Source organism: Engystomops pustulosus, chromosome 6 (assembly GCF_040894005.1).
Source record: "Engystomops pustulosus chromosome 6, aEngPut4.maternal, whole genome shotgun sequence".
NCBI lineage: Eukaryota > Metazoa > Chordata > Amphibia > Anura > Leptodactylidae > Engystomops > Engystomops pustulosus.
In genome coordinates this window covers 98,977,168-98,996,068 of record NC_092416.1, presented here as the reverse complement: position 1 = coordinate 98,996,068, position 18,901 = coordinate 98,977,168, and the positions used below count along the sequence as shown (strand labels likewise).

Below are 18,901 nucleotides of genomic sequence, written 5' to 3'. Positions count from 1 at the left end.
TTTGAATTTTTAATATTTTATAAATTTATTTTATTTTTTAAACTTTTTTTTTCTTTTTTTTTCACTATTTTTTAGACCATCTAAGGTACATTAACCCTAAATGGTCAGATCGCTCCTACCATATACTGCAATACTTCTATATTGTAATATATGGCATTTTTGCAGCACATTCATTACAATGAGCCACTGGCTCATTGTAATGAATCTGCAGATGCCAGATAGTCTCGGGTCAAACGAAGACCCGAGGCTACCATGGCAACCGATCGCCGCCCCCGATGACGTTCGGGGGCGCGGCGATCGCAATAAAGATGGCGGCGCCCGCGCGCCGCCGTCTTTTATACGCCGCCGGCGACTTTGCCGACGGCGTTGAAAGGGTTAATAGCCGCGACTTTGCCGACGGCGTTGAAAGGGTTCATAGCCGCGATCGGTGCAAGCACTGACCGCGGTTATTAGCGGTGGGGGTTTGCTGCAATATGCAACAACCCCCACCTTTGTATGAAGAGGACTCAGCCCGTGAGCCCTCTTCATACACTCCTCATACCTCTGCGCCGTAGAGCTACGGCGCAGAGCGTTAAGGGGTTAAAATAAACCTTTATTCCTGTGGATTTTAACAGCTTTAAAACTGCTCCCCTTTGATGACATTGATGTGGGTTACCCCTGGGTTTGGGACTTTGATCTCTCACCCTCTAGGGGGGTTGTTGTGCCCTGTGTAGCACATCTTTTAATGGCTTTTATCTGTATGTGTCTCTTTATACATTGTGATGACGTGTTGGATTACGTTTAATAAAGTGAGCATGAAGTAGCTAACACCCCCAGGTGCCCTTCAGGCTCACTAGCATAATTTTAAAAGTTGATTTTAGAATAAAGAAGGCCATGGATAACAACTATAAGAAGATAACCACAATCATGTAGCCTGAATCTATGAGTAAGTGTCACTGTTTTATCAATGATTGATTTTGATGGTAGATTTCCTTAAAATAAACCTTTATTCCTGTGGATTTTAACAGCTTTAAAACTGCTCCCCTTTGATGACATTGATGACAAATTTTAGCTGTTTTTGTATCAAAAAAATAGAAATACCTCCTTTGAGTCTATACCAATAAATGACATAACTAAATAGTAATCAGAATTAAATACTAAAACAAAGTGTTTTACATGTATATCAAAATAATTTTTTCTTCTCAAAATGCTCAGCTTATTTTTTCATCCATGCTCACTAGTCTTGTGGAGAGGAGACAAACATAGAAAGGAGAAAGAACATATTTAGATTCCTTGTCTCCATGGAAACCAATGGCAGATTCCAAAAGTGGAATTAGAAGACTGTCACCTGTATAATAACAGAGAACCAGGTATCTGTCATGCTTTTTTTTGTACTGTGAGCATGGATTTACCTGCTGCACTGCTTTGATTGTATAATACAGGGAGGGCAGGCTATACACTACTGGGGGGGGGAGGCTGGCTGTTTACTGAGGAGGGCAAACTGGCTGTATACTACAGGGGGCAAGCTGGCTATATAATCCAGGGAGGGCAGGCTATATACTACAAGGGAGCTAGCTGGCTATATACTACAAGGGGGCAGGCTGGCTAAATATTGCATGGGGCAGGCTGCCTTTAAACTACAGGGGGCAGGCTGGCTATATACCACAGGGGGGCAAGCTGGCTATATACTACAGAGGGGGCAGGCTTTTTCAAGAATCATCTCTGGAGTATTGCTCGAAAACCTGTGAGAGAGGGTATCTGAGGAAGTTATGCACGATTAAAATTAAAACAAGTAAAGAAATCTTGTAAGGGGAAAGCCGCTTATGGTCAGTAATCATCATATTGGTGTTTGCCCCCCTCAAGGAAGTGTCTCCATTCCTCAAATGCCTATTTAGAGTCCAAGAGTTCACAATTTTTCAAATTGTTAATGTTTCTTTCTTAAGAAGAAAGCCACTGGCTGTAGATTAGTACCGTATTTTTTGGACTATAAGGTGCACAAGAAATCCTTTGATTTTCTCAGAAATCAAAAGGTGCGCCTTATAGTCCAGTGCGCCTTATATACAAACCTTACTTACAGACAACAGCTGCCTTGAACTGTGCACAGGTCTGCCACCTGCTGGTCATTCATCCTTATAATCAGGTGCACCTTATAGTCCAGTGTGCCTTATATATGAACCTAGACATTTTAGCAGGCATTTATTGATGGAGCGCCTTATACTCCAGTGCGCCTTATAGCCTGAAAAATATTTTATGTGTTTTTGAACCCTGCAACAAGCCGGCTCCTACCCTTAACTCAAAAGTGTCAACTTCCACAATAAATGGCAATTCATATCTAGTTCAAAACCATCAAAACCAAGAATGATAAACCAGGGGTACTTACTCATAGATCCGGGCATCTTAACCCTCTGTGTTCTAGCTTATCAGGCTGTTAGACTATCTCATTATCATCCCTGCTCCTTCAGCAGTCCCAATCAATTTGCTTGCTTTTATCTCATAGCAACAAAGGAAGTTTCAGAACACAGTGGGGGGGGGGGGATGCTCCTTGCACAATGTAACAGCCTGTAAAGTTGCAATAAATTGAAAATGTTTCTGTTGGGATACATAGACCCCAGAAAGATATCAACTCCATAGTATTAAAAGACCGTGTGGGGCCAAAGACTCAAAAACATCAGAACGTCTAAAAAATCAGAAATATACTCAGGCAAGTTGTTTTCCTCAGTCTGATAATACAGAAACAAGCTATTTAGTACAATGTAATTCATTAAGTGCTATTGTGCATGGTCATGGTGCAGTAAGGCACAGTGCATTCTTGCCCATATTTACTGTGTCCTGGGCTCTTCCTATGGATACCTGTCATAGTGTGAGTGCCACTCATCCACAGATGCCCCAGTGTCATGCTTTGTCCAGGTTTTATTTATAGGTGCTTCTTTGGAGGAAATTCTTTTGTACATAATAAACCTCTTTATAATGACTATTCTGGCTGTGTGTGTGCTGAGTAGAGAGATACATACTAATAAAGTATTATAAATGCACACACGCAATTGTAACCAGGCTACACCAGTGCTATAAATAAACTCAGATCAGGGATACATTCTTCAAATAGCATCAAACATGTAGCAATTTATGTGTTGCTATATGCTGAAAATGAGCTTGATTGCTTTTTATTTTTTTTATTTTTTTTCACGCAACAAAAGCTTTGTAATTAGAGAGCATAAAATAGGTACTTTATTTCCATCCGCAGTACATGTTCTTTAATCCACAATATTGTTAGACTGAAAACTAATTCTTAATTGAATCCATCAAATCCATCAGTGAAACACCCACAGTAAATAATAGGTTGGGCACTTATAGGTCACAATTCAATTGAAGCTTATTTCAACATGCAAGTAATGAGGCCATCCTAGTCAATAAGACCTTTTTATCTCCTAACATAAAATCCAATTCATAAAAGGGTTGCCCTTTCTGGACTGTACACTTTGTAACTGATAGTATATTGGTGACCAGCTATTAACTCATGAAATTTGGCCAGATCGTGGTCTTGTGCCATCAGCCTAATAGCTTTGAGTAGGACACCCTCCTTGTATTTTTGTATATACTTCTGTTTTTATAATGAAGCTCTTTAAGAAAGCACTTTTAAAACACTGAGACATATTACGTGTTGGAAGTGCAACTTATCTATGTGAAAGGTGTCAAGTCTGCTAGACGACACTAGTTTGTGAACACAGACATACGATGGAACACACCGAAAGAATATTTAAAATGGCAGCAGCCACAACCCCTGCAGAATGATTGCCTTAGTGATCTAACATGTTGAAGGCTCTTTCTGTTTAAAAAGGGTTGTTCAAAATTAGAATACCATTGATGCTTTTTTCCAAAACTGCTTCACACATGTCCATGGGTCTCTGCCATTAATACTTTTGACCATTCTCTCAAGATACAACCCCTATAATCTTTTGGCATCACAAATCTGACCCTTTACTTGATTTCCTCATACCTGTATAACCACATCTTCAGTGTCTATCACTCACATAGCATCTCTTCACCTTTATTAGTTTCTCATAAAGCCCTTTCCCTTCTGTTCTCCATCTAGACTTGTGGACTAGAACAGCTAATTAAGTCCCCCAAAATTTAACACCACTTCTATGTATTTTTTTCTCATTAATGTATACTCTGCACCCTATCTTTACAGAAAATAACAGAAATGTATATATTTTTGTACATTTATTAAACAAAAACTGAAATATCACATAGTCATAAAAGGGCTATGGATCTGTGGATAATGGACACGAGCAGCTCTTGTGTGAATATAGGTGTACCCTTGTTTTTCACTATTTACTATATTAAATATGGAGTGGAACCACTAGATCTATCCATGTGTAATCTGTGGATGAATATGATAAAATGTAGTATATAAATACGGTAGGTAAAACTATCTAAGGAAAAGCAAATGTCAAACCTTGCAAAATTATTCTTTTGCCTATAATATCAAAAACTTTATTTAACCCATTGCATCTTCCTAAGTAAAGCTATTTTGGCCTTGCACTCCATTATTATCTTCAAATGTCATCACTTTCACCTGGTTGCACCATCTCTAATTTCTCTCATCCTCACGTATGTCTGCTTAATTCAGCAGCAAAAGTTCCAGCATCTCTTGTAGTATTATTTTTTCACCTTTGCACCTTTCAAGTTTATTTCTATGTGTGAATGCATAACCAATGCCTTCTGCTTTCTGGAGAAGTCCTGACTCCTTTCTCTGTCTCTCAACCCACTTTACACCTGGTAGTTTAACCCCTTACCGACATTTGACGTACTATTACTGCATGGCGGGAGGTGCGTTCCCGCAAAATGCAGTAATAATACGTCATGCTTCTGGCGCCGGCTCCAGAACGGAGCCTGCACCAGAAGCTGCGGGTGTCAGCTATATATTATAGCCGACACCCGCCTCTAACAACCGCGATCGGAGATTTCTCCGATCACGGGTGTTAAGCCCTAACACGCCGTGGTTCCGCTGAACTCGGCGTGTCAGGGGCATTTGACTGTAATCGGACCCCCCCGCGGCGCTTACCGGGGGGTGTAAGTGCCTCCGATCGCAGCCCCGGGACTGCCAGTGCCCGGGGCTGCGCAATCTCCTTCTGGGGAGCTGGGTCCTGCCTTCTGGCAGGACCCGGCTGTGACACACTGAGCATGCGCAGCATGCTCAGTGTGTCACATAATACAGTGTAATACATCTGTATTACACTGTATTAGGTGAAGAATAGCTTGAACAAGTGATCAGTGGATCACTTGTTCAAGCTAACCTGTAAAAGTAAAGAGAAAAAGTTAAACACAAACATTCCCTATATCTAATAAAGTAAAAAAAACCTGAAAATCACCAAAACCCCCCACATATTTGGTATTGCCACGTCCATAACAATCTTTACAATAAGTCAGAAACATTATTGGACCTGTACGGTGAACGTCGTAAAAACAAAACCCGAAAAACTCGCCAAAAATGTAAATTTTCATAAAATCCCTAAACAAAAATGTACCAAAAAGTGATCAAAATTGTAAAATATATAAAAAACTATATAAATGAGGTATCACCGTAATTGCAGTGATCTATAGAATAAAAATATTATAGTATGTTTAGTGTATGGTGTACGACCCCCAAAATATACAAAAAAAAGAAACCCAAAATTGACAATTTTGTTTTCCTCCATACATTAAAGAGTTAATAAAACCTCATCAAAAAGCTACAGACCCACTAAAATGAAGTATTTGTAAAGTGCATTTCATGTTGCAAAAAATAAGCCCTTATATGTCCAAATTGCCAAAAAAATAAAAATTGTATAGCCATTATAAAGTGACAATGCATAATCTACTCTGAATGGCGCAGCTCCCCCCTCGATGGCCTGGCGTGTGCCCATACAGCAGGTTACCACCACATATGGGGGATTGTTATACACGGGAGAGATTGGGTATCAAATTTTGTGGAGCGTTTTGGTATTTTATCCACTGAGAATTTGTACATTTTATGAAAAACCCATTCATTTAGCCCAAAAAAATTTAATTTCAAAATTGCATCCGATTTTGTTTTAACCCCTGTAAACCAATTAAAGGGTTAACAAACTTCATAAAAGTTGGTTTATGTACGTTGAGGGGTGTAGTTTCTATAATGGAGTAATTTATGGGGTTTTACTTTTATTTAGGCCTTTCAAAGTGACTTCAAACCTGAGCAGGTCCCTCAATAGCAGAATTTAGCTTTTTTAATGAAAATATGAAAAATCGCACCTAACGTTCAAAGCCCCATAACATCCTACAAAGATAAGAGTATGCATAAAAAACCACTGAGTCATAAAGTAGACATTCAGTGAATGTTAGTTATTACATTTTTTGGGGTTATGACTATGTGTGGAAAAAGTAGAACATTTTGAATTGCGAAAATTGCGAATTTTTCTAAATTTTCACCGAAGTTATGACCACTTATAGTGACACAGGGCAGATTTGAAAAAATGGGACGTGTCAGGAAGGTGAAAAGTGGCTTCAGCGTTAAGGGGTTAAACTAAATTGTCCTGGATGTATAAATTGCAGACTACAGGTCACACCTGACCGAGGTCTACCCAGTGCATGCAAAGCGACTTTGGGGGTCATTTACTAAGGGCCCGAATTGCGTTTTTACGTCAGGTTACCCGAATTTTACCGTTTTGCGCCGAAAACCCCTCAGATTCGGAGAAACCGTGTATTTAAAAAAAAAATGTGTCGCTTGACACGCACTTACCTGCACCCGGCCTGGCTTGGTGAACTTCAGTGAACTCCAACAGAATTCAGCGCAGCAGCGACACCTGGTGGACATCGGGAGAACTACCTTAGTGAATCGCCGGAAGACACGAATCCTGGATCGCGAATGGACCAGGTAAGTAAATCTGCCCCTTTATCTGTAAGAACTTATCTGAAGAGCACAATTACCACTTTCCAGCATCGCCTTCCCACTCTAAATTTTGTGGACTTGTAGTGGCACTTAGAAAGATGCACTGTCAAGATGTCGCCGCTGTAGGTTGCTGTCTGTGCATTAGTTCCCTGTGGCACCAGCTTGGCACTCTCACCCTATCACCCCCCTACATCTCCCTCCATGCCACACTCCTGGTTGCAACAGGGCACCAGAACCAGAACCTGGCAGCCATGAACACCACTTAACTGGAGCACCTGAAATGCAAGTGATCAGAGCAAGTACCTTACCACAAGGCAGGTGGAACACTGTACCAAGGCTCCAGTGGTAACCAGCACCAGGCAGCTTCAGTGCCAGTATCTGTAAAAGTGGAGCTATGGGCAGTGTCTCTTCTGTGAAACCAACAGCAGCACACATTATTTTACCAAAACACTATTAGCGCCGCACAGGAACCCCTATGCAAGTCTGCTTAGCCTGTGTCTATTTGTTATTGTGACTGATATAGTTTTTTGTACCTTGTTTCCCCATATGTAATGTAATGTGGTCATGTAACCTCCATTGTGCTGTATCGCATTGTCCTGTAACTGTATACAACTAAGAAACTAGCAACATGTAGTAATGTGCCTGTCAAAATGTATTTATGTATCTGTAAGGTTAAGTCTATCACTAACTGTGTAACAAATGCCGGAATTTCCTCTCGGGGATCAATAATGTTATATTGTAATGTATTGTATTTAATTTATAACACATTGAAGAGACAGGGGTATTTCCAATGAATATTAAATACTTTATTATATATTCTGTGCATGATTGTGATGTTAAAATACTGTTTAGGTATCTGTCCATGTGGAGTGAGTACCGTATATGCTCGAGTATAAGCCGACCCGAGTATAAGCCGAGACCCCTAATTTCAACACAAAAAAACTGGGAAAACCTATTGACTTGAGGGTGGGAAATGCATTGGTCACAGCCTCCCAGTATATAGCCAGCAAGACCCCTGTAGTATATAGCCTACCAGCCCCTGTAGTGAATAGCCTGCCAGCCCCTGTAGTATATAGCCTGGCCAGTCTGTCTCCGATGCTGCCTCTGGTCCTTTGGTCCTCTTTGGATTCTTCTGCTCCTCTTCGGGTCTTCGTGCTCGGCCGGCACACAGAATTAGGTCAGCTGCTTGCCAACATCATTGTTTCTGAGCTGCCGGCATCGCAAGGGGACCCGAAGAGGAGCGGAAAAAGGACCCGCGGCAGCACCAGCGCATCGAAACATGCATAGGAACTATGGGTGACATCGGAAAGGTGAGTTTATACAAATTTTTTCTTGACTCAAGTATAAGCCGAGTTAGAGTTTTTGAGAACAAATTGTGTGCTGAAAAACTAGGCTTATACTTGAGTATATATGGTATATAAAATGTTGCGCTATTTGCACCACTTCCCTAAAAATTTTATTGATGGGCTGGTCTAATCAACACCTATTACAGATCGAAAATGTAAATTTTCTGATGTGACCACATCCCCACATGAGTGTATACCTATTGCTGCTAAATTTTGACGTTAAATTACACAGAATAATATAATTTTAAATCTTATTAGAATGTTTTGTTGCCTGCAGAGAAGAAATATGTTTAGCACTGCCAATAATCATGATTTCAATGCAAAATTATAGTTTCCATGGACACTGAAAGGACAAAGATCTTGTTGGTTATCTTTTATATGTATCGCTCAGATCAGATTATGTCTTTGTGATGTGTTGCAACATATTGCGGATAGCAGAAAGATATTGTAAGTTCAGCAATTTCGTAGTATGGCCATACAGTATTTTGATATTGTATTGTCATTTGTCTACAAAAGTTTTGCATTTCCTCATAGAAACCTTTCTTAACTGGTTAGTGACCGCCCGCTGTGTATTCACGGCGGCGGCCAGGTCCCGCTGCATGGAGAGGGCTCAGCCCATGAGCATATTCAAATCACCACCCTTTCCCTAGAACTGACATAAATATAAATAAACAGTAAAAATGATAAACACATTAGGTATCGACGCGTCCGAAAATGCCCGATCTATCAAAATATATTAACGTTTTTTTCAATGCTTAAACGCATTGAAAAAAAAGTTAATATATTTCCCCGTAACGGAAAATAGCGCCCAAAGTCGAAAATGGCACTTTTTAGCCATTTTGAAAAATATAAAAAAATCTATAAAAAGTGATCAAAAGGTCGTACAGTCCTAACAATTATATCATTGAAAATATTATCAAATTTCACAAAAAAATGACACCACCCGCAGCTCCGTACAACAAAGTATAAAAAAGTTATTAGCGCCAGAAGATGGCAAAATCAAAAAAAAAAAATCTACAGGAGGTTTTAATTTTTGTAAATGTATGAAAACATTATAAAACCCATGCAAATTTGGGATCCCCGTAATCGTAATAACCCAAAGAATAAAGTAGACTTGTCATTTGGGGCGCTCAGTGAAAGCCATAATATCCAAGCCCACAAAAAAATGGTGCAAATACGTTTTTTCACCATTTTCACTGCCTTTGGAATTTTTTCCCCGCTTCCCAGTACATGGCATGGAATATTTAATACCATTACTATGAGGTGCAATTTGTTACGCAGAAAACAGGCCGTCACACAGCTCTTTACGTGTAAAAATAAAAAAGTTATAGATTTTTGAAGGTGGGGAGTGAAAAATGGAAATGAAAAAACAGGAAACCGGTTAAACATACTAAGACAGATTTACTAGAAGTCTAATGCTGAATAAGAAGTCTTAACCTCTTCAAAGATGTGATGTAACTGTATGTCACATGTCGGTTACCAATGTATTGAATGGGCTCACATGCTGAAGCAAACATGCAGCTGACACCCACGATTGGTGCTGGCACTTATCGCAAGTGTCAACCCCTTAAATGTGATGGTGGCACCTTAGTGATGGTGCGGCATGACATCAGTCGCTACGATGTCATGCGGCACCATCACTACCAGTCACTACGACAGCCACAACCCTATCACAGGGTTGTGTCTCATATAGCAGGATCTGTAAAAGAGCCAAATACTACATCTAGCCACCACTGCCCATAAGAAGGTCCACTCCAGTCTGTCAAATATTTTAGCAGCATCTAAAGACAGGATTGAACAGTTGCCCTCTTACTCTCCAAACTGTATATTCAAGAACAGTCTATTTAAGTTGATCAACCTACTGGAATAAAACTGGTTTGATCTGCATGAATAATATACATCATGAGCTTTTGCAGTATCAAAGCAAGAGCTCTAAACAATCATTTTTATATCAGCAGTCAGCAATGATATTGGTCCACATTGACCCACATTGCAATACATTCTTATATTTTTGGGGAAGGAGAACTAGGAGTTTTCCCCCCAATTCCTACTTTTAACACTTCCAGAAGCATCAGAAGGATAACGCCCACACCCCCTATATATTTTAAATGGCAAACCATATGAGCCCGGACTTGTATTGCCAGATATAGATTTATTGCCTGAGTATCAGTTGGCTGTCAATACCTCCCTCTGTTCTTGTGTTAACCATGGTAGAGTTACTTTACTAAGGTATCTCTGTATGTCCTGCACAGCAACATTAAAGGGGTTGTCCGAGTTCTGAAAAAAAAAACTAAGGGTGACCGGGAGGGCGCTGCTTAAAAAAATAAAGTTCTACTCACCTTCCGGTGCCCTCCGGTATCTGGACTCAGCTTCCGGCCGGACCCAACAACCTTCCGGCCCGCATTCACAATGCTGTGAATAGGGCCGGGTAGGCGTGCCCGCCACGGCCGGCCAGAAGCTGAATCCATGTACACATGTTTGAATGAATACATGTTTGTTTACATGGCGCCCGGACAGGAGCGACAGCAGCGCTGGATACCGGAGGGCACCGGAAGGTGAGTAGGACCCCTCCTGGCCACCTTTAGTTTTTTTCAGAACTCTCGGACAACCCCTTTAATTGAGATGTGTAAAATTTTTCAAAGACTTTACACACTGGTTCTGATCTTTCTACCGTCTCTCCTTGTTCATTCTGAATCTTCTCTATTCTATGTTTCCATTTCATTTACTGTGCATCAGCTTTGGCCAAACAAATGTGGGGTCAAAATTCTATTTTTACCCCTTTAATTTTTTTAATTAAAATTTTTTGAAGTGTGTAGTTTCCTGAAATGTGATCACTTCATGGGCGTTTCCACTGTTCTGCTACCTCAGGGGCTCTTTAAATGCATAATGCCATATGAAAACAATTTCTGCACTTCTTTCCTCTACGATATTTGAACCCTAGGGGATACAATATACTGCAATACAACTGTCTTCCAGTACACAGTTCCAGTTCAGTGTAATATGTTTCCATATTACAGTTTGTCTCAGACAGATTGTAATATAGAATTACTAATGAGGGCTATGTGAGCATTTAAAAGGCTTGCAGCTGCCATTGCGAAGATGTCAAGGAGGGTGTTAACCGTCATTTAAAGATGACAGCGCTAAGATGAAGGTATGTTAGGTGTTTAGGAGTATAATGATAATACTCTAGACATAGAAAGGTGGGGGGTCTAGGACTACCGAGTCTGGAGGACTATCATCTCAAATGCATTTTAGACCAGATGGGTCGGACTAGAGGATCCTCTTCACTACGGGCCGTTATGAGATCAAAGGTCTGGGGCATTTTGCCACAACCCAACTTAACTTGGTCCGTACATTAAATGTGGCATGGCACAAACTGATCTCAAATACTAAAAAAAGATACCCTCTTTATGAAATACTAAATTTCCTTGGATTTCCTAGAAATGCATAACCTGACTTACGATGGTGGGGGGGAAGCGGTATTGCCACTGTCCATGATATCTTTACCCCCTAGGGAACAGTACAGCTTGACCATTTGATTTCAAAATACAATATCTCCCCATCTGACTTTCTGACAGTATACACAATGCTATTGGCAACAAGACCACAATGCATCTAACAACACCATTGAAAAAGTGTAGTAGAGACCTGGGCCAAACTGTCTCAGTCAAGGAGTGGCTACAGGCCTTTACAGATATATACAGTATATATATATATACTCTGTTCCTAAGTATAAACCACCAGGAGGCAGCAACCTCCCTCAGATGGTACTATATACCTTCATGACTCCACCTAATCTTTCCTTCTACTTTACAATGTTGCTGGAAGAGCTGTGGCAGTAGGAGACCCCTTCTACATATAATGTGGTCTTGTAACCCCATCTTAGATCTGTAAAATAGAATTTAAAAAGTTATATCTAATCTCACAAACAAAACAATTACACTACAACCAAAGATGTGGGCTTACGGGCCTTTGCACCTTCACATAGGATGGTGATAGCCCACCTCCTCATGGCAACTAGTAATTAAACAACATTGGAGATATTCCTCCTGCCCGACCTGACTGAAGTTTTTGGCAGGGTTAATTCTACCAGCACCATAAAGAATCAACCTTCTACAAGAATTGGTTTGATATGGCTACAAAGCCAATGAGAGGGACTATTCATACCCTCTCCCCTTAATACCAATGCAAAAATGTATTTCTCAGAACTAGCTTGGAACATAGATCTGTGTTCTGTGTTGTGTTTTATATTTTCTATGTTGTTTATGTTAAACAATGGATAACAAATATAAGAACATCATCACAGTCAGAGTGCCTGAGGTGAGGATAGTGAGGATATATGTGCCAGTAAAATAACTATAAATCAAATAAATAACTATGGAAAATGAAAGTGCATGTTCACAAAAGCCAGAAGTATCACAAGCAAAATGGTTGAGCTTGAAGCCCTGGTATTAGAGGAACAGTTATATGTAGTTGGTGTAGCAAAGTAGATGCATCACATGATTTGGGTGTTAATATTCAAGGTTTTACACTCTTTTGGAAAGAAAGGCCAAATAGGAGATGAGGTGGTGTCAGGAGAGACTTAAAAGCCATTGTGATTGAGACAGTGGAAGAGTGTGAGGAGGCTGAAACTTTGCGAGTTGAAATTCAAAGCCAGGAGAGCTTTGAGAAAATAATTTTTGGTGTAATTTATAGACCCCCAGTATCTTTGAGGAAATAGAGGGTCACCTATATAAACAGATAGAGGGGGCTGCACTGGAGGGGGCAGTAGTGATCATGGGAGACTTTAACTTTCCAGATATAAATTGGAGTCAGGGGACTTCTTCATCTGTGAAGGGGAGACATTTTATAAACTTTCTGCAGGATAGGTTTATGGTACACCTTATAGAAGATCTCACAGGTTCCAGGTTTCTTATTTTGCCATATGAAGGTGCTGAGCTGTTTTTTAGTCTGTGTGAATAAGGACTTAGGGAGGTTTCTCAGAAGGTATAGATACTTTGGGAGGATTAACATTTTGTAGATAGCTGCCCTACCAAACCTTGAGGTCATGAATTGGGAGTACTCTATCAAATCCTGTGAAATTGATGTGACTAGGGGAGAGAAATTAAATTTATATAAGGCAGTTGTTGGCAAAGAGAGCTGTATGCCTAGGTAGGAAATATGCTCTCTCTGCCAATCAAGAGGGCGAGTTTCCCGTAGTGTTTTTAATTGGTCTGGGGGGACCGAAGGGACCTTGTAATATGCTACTCTTCCAAAGGATTCTAAGAGTTAAAATGAATGTGCTAGGGACGAAAAGGGCCGTACATTCATTAGGATGATGTTGTCAGCAAATAATGTGATCTTATGGGAGACTGGCCCTACTTCTATGCCCCTGATTTCAGGACAGGTCCTGATCGCCTTAGCTAGGGGCTCAATGGAAAGGTTAAAAAAGATGGGGGACAATGGGCATCCCTGTCGTGTACCATTAACAAGGGAAAGAAAATGGAGAGGTCCGCATTGATAAAAACACACAATGGGACTGGAATAGAAGACCTGTATTGCCGAATAGATGAACCAAATCCAAATTTGTTTAGGGTCAAGAAGGCACCACCATCAAAAACATGGCGGGAATCTTATGGCGTTCACAAAACTGCATCAGATATAATTCACCTATTATTATTGGATCACCAGGATTTTTGCACACAGTTTTACATCTCCATTGAGAAGTGAGATTGGGGAAGTTTAAGTTGGGGATTTTACAGGCTTCGGGATAGTAACAATTAGTGCTGAGAGTAGATGGGGGGAAAAGTGCCTGTTTCCGCAGCTTGAAGATGGTTATTAGGTGCGGTGCGAGCAAATGGAAGAATTTCTGGTAGTACTCATTGGAGTAGCCATCTGGGCCTGGGCATTTGTTCTTTGGGATCTGTTTAATAGCGCTAAGTACTTTGGGTAGGGCTATGGAAAAATTGAGCTTTTGGAGTTGTACTGGGTAAAAGGAGGGGAGGACCACTGTATCTAAAAATTTGTCTATGGTTTGGGTGTATTACAGTTGGGTCATCTTTGATATTTGTATAATGCACCAAAATAGTCTTTAAATGCATTCGCAATGCCTCTTGGTGCAAGAATGCGCTCTTGGGTGACCAGATGGATCATAAACGGAACCTGTCTCTTTTGTTTTTTTAACTCTTGATGCTAGAAGACTCCCTATTTTGTTGTTTTGAGTGTAGAAACGCAATTTCAATTTTCTGAGATTATGTTTATATTTGGAGAGAAGCAGGTGGCGATTATGGTTCTGTTCCTCTCTTATGGAGGCAGTCAGGGAAGGGGTAGTTCTATTTTTATTATGAGACTCCAGGAGCTATATTTTATGAAGGGAGTCAGTAATTTGTTTCTCTCTTTCTTTTTTACCTGACCCTCAGTCTAGATATTGCATCTCTTACGTATACTTTGTGGTCAGCCCCTAGGTTAAAGTTATCTATGTCATCAGTCGTGTTGGTATGGAAATAGTCTTCAATGTAGCCCTCAATCTGTTTAGAGTGTTGCTCATGGGCCACTAAAAAGGTGTTATGTCTGCACACATAGTCATTATGTTTTGGGTGTTGTTTGGATATGGTAAGCTTTACAGGGGCAATATCTTCTATTGTGACAGGGGTTGTTCTACCAAGAAAATGTCAATCCTGGAGTACATTTGGTGTCTAGGGGAGAAGTATGAATAGTCCCTCTCATTTGCTTGGCGGGTTCTACAGACATCAAAGAGGGAGTGGGACCATAGCAAGGGACCAAGGCGCAAGGGAGGCTGGGGAGCTTTGGTGTTAGTATCTATTGTTGGATCTGGACTAATGTTCAAGTATCCGCAGATCAATAAAGGCCCTTTTTTAACCTTTGTAGCCACCCTGAGAACCTTTTGAATGAAGTGAATCTGTCTCTTGTTGGGGGCATACAGGTTCACTATGGTCAGGTCCACATTGTTCAGTATGCCGACTATAACAATGTACCTGCTATGAGGGTCTGTTATCTGTTTGTGGATGGTTAAAGCAGTTAAGGAGTAAAAGGCAATTGGAACTCCTCTCTTCTTTTTAACAAAGAAGGAGGTGATAATTGTTGGGTAATCCTTACTCTTAAGTGGGGGGCTGCACTAGCCACATGTGTTTTTTGGGCACTCAGTATTGCACATTTTTGTGCTGGTGCCTCACGCCATAGCATGCAGCACTTGAATGGACTGTTTAGTCCTCTTACATTTAGTGGCATAATGTTCAAGGCCATTTCAGCTAATTCAGGAGTCACTATTTATCACCAGGATGATCTCCAGGAACTGTCTGATCAGTAAGTGTTTGTCTATGTTGTTTCTTATTGTGGAGAAAAGGTTTAGAGGGGAACCAGACTAACACAAACCTAACACAGTTCTACAAAAAATGGTCTGCGGACATCTTTACATTTTATCTTTACTGCGTATGGAGCTGGGAAAAGTTGGTGTTTCCTTGAGTAAGCCCTGTCAATTGCCAGCTTGTGGTCTGCCAGCATGAACTATCGTTACTTCTGGACGCTGCTTTTGGAGGCACTGCTGGAGTTTGGAGGGGTTCATGCGTACACTGCCAGCGCCATTACTCTGTCTGCTCTAGATGGCTGGCTGCAATCTGTTTCTCTCTTGCCCATACATTTGTAGGATGCCGCTGACCTATTTTTTTGCAAAAGGGTGTCTGTCGCTGGCAAGATTAGTAGGGTTTCTAAGAGCTGTGATGGCACGAAGCTCCGGATCACATAAACTTTTTATAAATATGCTAATGAGCCTGAAGGGCTACCCCTCTGTGATTTGGCTGTACAGACTGTCACACTGTCTCACCCTCACCCCTTCTCCCTCAGCACTTGTACTTTGAACACTTTCTGCTGTAATCTCAGCAAAGTTAATTTATTAGGGGCCAGTTTTAGGGACTACATCCCTAAAAATATGCAAAACAGCTGTTAGAAAGTTATCTCACCCTTTGAAGGCAGCTAAAAGTAAATGGACCTTAAATTTGATGGACCTTAAATGTGAGCATTTACAATAAGTTAAATAACCCCATTTTTTTTGCATTCTCGGATTATAAGAGAACTTCTAGAGCAGCGTTTCTCAACCTGGGGGTCGAACGACCAAAACACAGGGGTCGCGATCCTATTACGTTTTTGCAATCAATTCGCGGCCAAAATGGAGTGTAACATGTGTGATAACTCACTGCTTGAGGACCTTCCTGCTGTATAGAGGGGAAGCTTGAGGACCTGTAGTGATGTCATGATCAAATGACCCTCTGGCTCCTCCTCTATACAGACTCCTGCGGAACAGGACTGCAGTGCTCACTGTGAGTAGAACCTGAAGCAGCAGGGGGGGGGAAGCACTAGAACTGGGGGCAGGAGAAGGGGCAAAACTGGAGACAGCAGGGGGGACACCAAAACTGGGGGAAGGAGAAGGGGCAAAACTGGAGACAGGAGGGGGGGGACACCAAAACTTGGGGCAGAAGGGGAAGCACTAGAACTGGGGGCAGGAGAAGGGGCAAAACTAGAGGCAGGAGGGGAAGCACTAGAACTGGGGGCAGGAGAAGGGGCAAAACTGGAGGCAGCAGGGGGGGGACACCAAAATTGGGGGCAGGAGGGGAAGCAATAGAACTGGGGGCAGGAGAAGGGGCAAAACTGGAGGCAGCAGGGGGGACACACCAAAACTGGGGGCAGGAGGGGAAGCACTAGAACTGGGGGCAGGAGAAGGGGCAAAACTGGAGACAGGAGGGGGGGCTAGAATTGGGGGCAGGGGGGCACTACAACTGGGGCAACAAATGGAGGAACCAAAACTGGGGTAGGGGGGACAGTATTATAGTAGTTATATTCTTGTACATAGGGGGCAGTAGTATAGTAGTTATATTCTTGTACATAGGGGCAGTATTATAGTAGTTATATTCTTGTACATATGGGGCAGTATTATAGTAGTTATATTCTTGTACATAGGGGGCAGTATTATAGTAGTTATATTCTTGTACATAGGGGGCAGTATTATAGTCATTATAGTCTTTTACATAGGGGTCAGTATTATAGTAGTTATATTTTTGTACATAGGGGGCAGTAGTATAGTAGTTATATTCTTGTACATAGGAAGCAGTATTATAGTAGTTATATTCTTGTACATATGGGGCAGTATTATAGTCGTTATAGTCTTGTACATAGGGGGCAGTGTTATAGTCGTTATAGTCTTGTACATGGTTTGGGGTCACCGCAACATAAGGAACTGTATTGCGGGGTCAGAGCATTAGAAAGGTTGAGAACCACTGTTCTAGAGCAATCTCTCTAAACCCAAATAGCTGTATGTGCATGCAGATGAGAAAGAGTGATATTTTTTGTTGGTTTTATTTTAGGTGGTTATTTTGATTGGAATGCTTTTCTGGTGCCTTGACTATTGGAAAACATACAAGGTATGCCTAGACACCTTATGAAGTGCCCTATACATTGATTATTTTACTTAAGGAGGATATTTTGAGGTGGTAGACTTCCCATCATGATATTTTAAAACTTCAGAAAAACTGCAGTCTTTTGAAGCATTTTAATTAGACTTTTTAGGTATAAACATTCTAATGAATTTTTCTGTATCTGGGAAACTAGCAAGCAGCACAAGCCAGTATGTAAAGATCCAGGCAGATAAGTACAGATTTTCTTATGAAGTTCATTATTACTTGTTTTAGGAAAAGTAAAATACCCTGCTAAGATCTTAGGCATATCCAACAAGACACCATGTGGATTTGAAAATGTAAACTACATACTATATCTCTTTTAGTGGTTAGCACTACAGCCTTGCAGCGCTGGCCTTTGTAGGGCTGGATGATACTGAGGTTGTTATATGGAGAAATAGAGATACACATTTGCTTTGGCACACTAAGAGAGAGAGCTAGCTGTTGCCAATTCAAAAGAGCCATTTGCACTAATATCCACAACTACATTAAACAGGAGCAGAGTACTCTTCTGGTTTTATTGAGTTCCCGCGTCATTGGGTGAGCAGTCAGAGATACTGGCTCGAGGGTGAGTAAGCAAGCTTGTGGTACTCACAAGTGGGGGAAAATTTAACTATCTAGAGGTCCCTACCTCACATTTATTCATGGCACTCTGTCCCAAAAGATCAGGGGAGATAAAGCAAGTCACTAACATATATGGTTCATCACAGCAACATGGCCAACAATCTAGTTGTTTGCTCTGTTGAGACTGGTTTCGAAAGGGAGACATCTCCATTCCAATCATTTGGCTGCAGCTCTAATGTGTTTCATGAGCACCAGCAAGCCGCTCCTCTGGGGCTATATTTACTCAATAAAAAACACCATTTCCATTGAGGCCATGAATTTTATCTAGGGGCTGGGGTTTCATATGGGATACAGATAAGTATGTTTCTGGTTAAATGCTTAAACCTTCAGTGTTTGCTTCTGAACACCCCATAATCAGCTTTCTTTGACTTGGGGGTAGTCCAGCAGTGTCATACATTAGTTTTAATCCAAATGGCAGCCAGGATGTGAGTAGATGTAAAACCTACTTCTGGCAGGAGAAGTAGCTGTGAACCTCACTGGAGCAGTCCTTTAATACATAGGTTTTGCATGCCCAAGCATTGCCAAGAGGTCATTTCACAGCTGGACAAAAATTAATTTTAGGTTTTATACATATAAACCATAATACAGTTTTTATTGTATTT

At 41.0% G+C, this 18,901-nt stretch overlaps 1 protein-coding gene across 3 annotated transcripts in view; it reads right to left on the bottom strand.

Moving 5' to 3' along the window:
- PRKCG (protein kinase C gamma) overlaps positions 1-18,901 on the bottom strand; it is a 556,381-nt gene that overhangs the window by 382,347 nt on the left and 155,133 nt on the right. The window lies entirely within an intron of this gene.